We start from the raw sequence: 5,373 nt of genomic DNA, 5'->3' as shown, positions 1-5,373 counted from the left end.
TTGCATATGCTCCTTTGAAGGCCAGACCCTCTAAATTTAACCAAAAATTAGCACATAAATAGAGCTTAAAAATAGTTAATTAAAAGTCCTTCCCTTAGCCTTGTGTAGGCAGGAAGAAGGCATTTTCTGTTATAATGTTGAACCTCCCTAATAAATCAGCATCAAACTGGGGTAATTAACCCTCAATTAATTTTCCTGTCTTTAAACTTTCTGTAGAACCTAACACTTCATATGACTCTGAACATCACACCCAAAGCATCAAAAATTATAAAAATGTTTAGTCCAAATATTAGTCCATATTGTGCTGCTTAGCACTATGCAGAACCCCTACAGTTATTAACCCAACTGTCTGTTCTGCAGGAAGCCTCCCCCAGATGTCTAACGCTTACCTGACTAAGTGCTTGAGATGTAAGATTGTATCTGAAGGTCTATGTACTACTAAATTTCCTAATAATATGGGAATGGCGAGACTTATTTACATTGTTTTTGTGAATTTGTTTGTCACAATTTTGAACTTATGAAACTGAACATTTACATGCAAAATCAAGTATGATTTACTATTTGACAATTATGCATGACTGTACAATGATGTATGTGATAAGTAGATAAGCAAATAATGTATGTGATAAGTAGATAAGCAAAGTGCAGTTACTCTTAATAAGCATAAAATGAAAATTGATAAGGATGTTAAACAGTATGAAAGTAAGGTAGGTTATCCTATTAAAATACAAAACATCATGAGACTGATGGTGAGAATGTGCAGAGGTCTAAACATTACAGTAGAAATGATAATATTATTAGTAATATCAGTTCCCTGGAGAGAATGAGGCAAGTGCTAATGGGGGAAGAGGTTGATTATGATTGTAATTTAAATAATCACAGGGATTTTCCTCCACTTCAGAAGATGGAGTAGTTGGAGACCATTCAGGCCAACCAAATGAAAAGACCTCAAACATAGAATCACACCTGATATGTCAAGGACTCCATGTATCCCCTGCCAGAATTTGAGAGGCAGGAGGACAGGGGCAGAGGAAAGGAAAGAGGGAAGAGGAAGTAATTAAATCTGATTTTGATGGCAGTGTGCTATCACATAATACTTTTAATATTTTTTAACTATAGCCATCTGTCTATTTTATTAGACAATTTTGGATATCCCTCTGGTTGGCATAATGGTTAAGGCATTTGCCTTATAAACCAAAGGTGAAGGGTTTGATTCTTACGTGGGGTAATTGGCTAGGCTTAAAATGTTCCACAAAGGCAGTTAACCTAGTACTACTCTATGAACTCTATAACTGAGTCATTGCTGGAACTTAAACTGTACATTAAAAAATTGAATCTAGCAGTATATTTTAATGAAGTACACAGAGAGAAGTATCTGGTGATACATATAGGGGTGCAGGATTTAAAAAGAAAAGTGTATTTAATCCTGCTTTGTACCCTATTGTTGAGGCATTTAAAAAGCCTTTGAGGATGATTTTTATATATTAGCAGGAAGAAAACTAAATTTTACCACTTTCAACCTCAGTAGGAATTAGACTGTTCTAGGTTCTGTTAAGACTGGCAAATCAATTTGCATTGTGAAATCTGACAGGAGGTGGTATTGTCATCTCTGATGCAATCAATTATTCTGGTGTTATGTTTAATATTTTGCAAGATGAAAGGACTTACACCTGTGTGCCTAGAAAACTAATTCATATTTCATATAGAAAAACTGATTTACAATTAGATGATTACATTATTGACAGGAAGATTTCACTTAATAACTGTAAGTTTTTGAAAAATTTCAAACCAGTGACCCCCCACTAATTTGTGGATACTGAAAGTGCATCAGGTATTGAACAGCCACCATTTAGACCACCTATTATAGTGAAGTATTTAGAATCCTAAAACCTGTTTTTCACAAACATACTCATATGTTAAAAGACTGTTGTAATTTTTAAGGGAAATTAAAGGATAACCTATGGAATGAAGATTTAGTTTCCCTCATAACTGATTTTCTAGGACTTTTTACCTGTACACCCATGAAGGAGGGTACCACATTATTCCTGAAGGCCTTCTAACTTGTGATGTTATTAGATGGAAAGAAATTAGCATAACATGGATCTCATTTCCATGGTTTTGGACAAAACTTATATGTTTTTTTTTTTGTTTGTTTGTTTTTTTTGAAGTGGAAACCTTTAAGCAAATGATAAGAATATCCATGGGGTGATATGACCCACTTCATGCAAACATGCTACTTTATACTTGGGAAGTATTTAATATTTTAATTATGATTTTTGTTTCTCAATATTGCAAGTTGTATTTAATATACCTGGACAATATTGTTATGTTATGGGACAGGGTGGAAGTTTGTCTATGATTTTATCAAACACTTACACAATACAACTGCCTTTCTCAAATTTACATTCAATTTTAAGAAAAAAAAAACAGGTGATTTTTAAATATTAATATTAAGCATTCTAATGCTGGCTTTGTTTCTAACATCAGTTGAAATCCAACATTCAATAATGCATATTTAACTTCGCAAGTTCGCATTCCCTGAGTTAAAAAAAAAAAGAGTTTATTCCATGGGCAATGCATTAGCTTAGCCAGGATAATTTGAAATGTGAATGATTGCATTTAAATAATTGAAGGAAAAGACTGAAGTGGCCTTCTTGGAGAGTGGCCTACCTGTGGGTGTGGCTTATAGGGGTGTGCATTAGTATGGAGTGGGTGGGGCTTAAGGGGCGCTGGAGTACCACTTCGCCTAGGGCGCCATTTCAGCTAAGGCCGCCCTGGCAAATAGCACACAATGTTGCAAAGCTATGCAGCTCCTGAAAAGTGACACTGCCTAAATAGAAAGTTATTTCTATTACTGACCACATTAAAACGTATTTATCTTCCATATTTCCAACACAGAATGTATACATTAAAAAAAAAGGTTCAACTTAACCCTTTGAAAATTTCTTCAATGCAGTCAGTGGAATTTGTATGATTTTTTTTAATTAAATATTGAATTTCTAAAGGTGGGATGAGTCTCTCTTAGTACCTCTGAACCTCCTGGTGGTCCAGGAGCCACTGGAGAATGGTCTTAGCAGCAAAGCCTTCCCTAGACCTGGAAAAGGAATCTAGTTTATAGTGCTTTGTAAATGTATGCACAGTGGACCAATGTGGTGCCTCTAGATTCCAACCCTTTCCTAAAAACATAAGATTTAGTAAAGGCCCCTGGTAAAGAGAGCCTTGACCCTTCCTGAAATAGTTTTGTTGTGGTGGGAATATCAAAAAAGTAATTGCCTGAGACAGCCATTTAAAAATAGTCTATTTCCATACAGTTGTGCCTTCTTATTATATTCACAAAAAATGAACAACTGATCAGAAGTTCTGAAAAATGTTGTGACATCTGTCGACATCCAAGGTATGAAGTATCTTTTCTCCCTCATTTTTGGATTTTGGCAAGAAAACAGGAGGATGGATAGACTGGCTAAAGGAAAACCCGGATAGCACTTTAAGCATAAAAGATGGATTAGTTCTCAAAGAAACCCTGTCACTGTGAAAGAAGAGATAAGATTGACCCATCACAAGAACTTGCAACTCTGATACTTTTTTGCAGATTTCAGAGCAACCAGTAAAACTGCATGTTAAGAACCTCAAGTCAGCCAGATGAACTGGCTCAAATGGAACAAATGTTAGCTTGTTTTCTGGGAGGCCTCTTATGTAGAACCCCTTTCAAAAATACTTTGACATGAATTAAAGCTCCATTGAAAGAGGAGATCTATGAGGACATATGTTGAAATGGATGAAAGACAAACCTTGATAAAGCAGTAAGACAGGCCATAGGATGGTAGCTCATGTAAATTTTGTAAAAAGAGAGAACCACTAGCCTTGAATGAGTGCATATTATTTTGTTGTCATCAACTAGAAAAGCTTTTCCATTTGCTAATATATGCTTTTCTAGGAGCAGGCTTTCTGGCCTCCATTAGTATATGATGAACATCCTCAGAAGTGACCACCCTGGGGCTGTGGTGAGACCAAAGGGCAGTGTTCTGAACTGATAATGGCTGGCTCCCAGCCAGAAGCATGAGTCAAGATCTCATCTTGCTGAGTCAGTTGTTGCACTGGTAGATGTACTTGGCTTACTCAAAAGTGTAGGGAATTTCCACAGCTGCCCTGGTCAAATTTCTACTAGTTAGCATGAATAAAACCTTGAGTCACCCATGAAAACAGTTCACTGGCCTAATGAGACTAATGTGATCAACAAATGATACATAAATACACACACACACACATCTATCTGTGTAAACATATAGCTTCATAGGTAAGTACTAGACTAATGACCACAAGGGCCTTTTTAAGCCTAGCATTGCATCTCACATCTCTGTCAGTTGCCAGTAACCTTCATAAGTGTAAGCAGTGGCTTGTGAGATTAAACATTTACAAGTAGGGACCTGGAAGATGAACCATTTACTGGTTGCCTGTGTCCATTAGAGATATAGGTGCCAAACCAGGGATAAATTTCCTATTCCACATCCATTTGTCAAAGTTATACTTAGAATGGGTTAAGGAGGAACTCTGTTTCACATGGATGGGGAGCCAAAACATGGAATGCTTCTTGAATTTGCATGTCACCCTTGTTCTGGGTCATGCTAATATTCTCTATGTCATTCTCATTTTAGTATATGTGGTGCCAAAGAAAGCACAATAGCAATTATTGATAAGCTGCCATTGTGGGCCATTTTATGCCTACCTAATTTTCCTTTAAGGAAGCAAACCATGTACCTCTTGCCTGTGAAGCAAACACGTGTGTGTGTGTGTGTGTGTGTGATGGTTACATAGCTATAAATAATTTGGATGAAGAACTTTTGCGTGAATCACAGAACTTTAAAAAATGGTTCCAAAGCCCCATATTGGAAGGCTCATTTTGCTACATTTTAATAACACAAAATGGGGTTTAGTTACATATAGCTCTGTAATGCAGAAGTACAAATGTTATGAAATGCATGAAGATGTGTGTCTGGATGACTGCTAGCATGGCAGTTCACTGCTACATATTTCTAGTCTATTAGCATTTAGTTTACCAAGATACAAACGGGTACCTATAAATGTTTGCAGTTCATGTGTGCAAATGTTCTTTGCTTGACCAAGTGAATTGTGTAATGTTTTTACTGAACATGCAGTTTTCCAAATGTCAGTGTTGCTGAGAAGTTATTTTTTTTTCCAAAACAGACAAGTGGATCAGTTTTGGGGTAGGAATGTGTTTGCTGGTTAGTGTTACAGTAAGGGCTAACTAAGAGGATAGTTTGTGTTGTGCATGTGTGATTTTGAGTGGAAAGCATCTACAAATGTGTTTTGTGTGGTTAAATGGGTCAATTTTGGGGGTTCATAGGATCATAGGAA

The 5,373-nt window shown here is 36.4% G+C and overlaps 1 non-coding gene across 1 annotated transcript; it reads right to left on the bottom strand.

The window, feature by feature from the left end:
* Positions 1-4,570: 4,570 nt before the first annotated feature.
* On the bottom strand, positions 4,571-4,676 carry LOC122812521. Its single transcript, XR_006366502.1, has one exon. It is a non-coding gene; the product is annotated as a U6 spliceosomal RNA (small nuclear RNA).
* Between the last annotated feature and the right edge of the window lie 697 nt (positions 4,677-5,373).

The sequence above is a fragment of the Protopterus annectens genome, chromosome 9.part0 (assembly GCF_019279795.1).
Source record: "Protopterus annectens isolate FY-2018-M chromosome 9.part0, PAN1.0, whole genome shotgun sequence".
Taxonomy (NCBI): domain Eukaryota; kingdom Metazoa; phylum Chordata; order Ceratodontiformes; family Protopteridae; genus Protopterus; species Protopterus annectens.
This window is presented reverse-complemented; position numbering and strand designations above follow the sequence as displayed.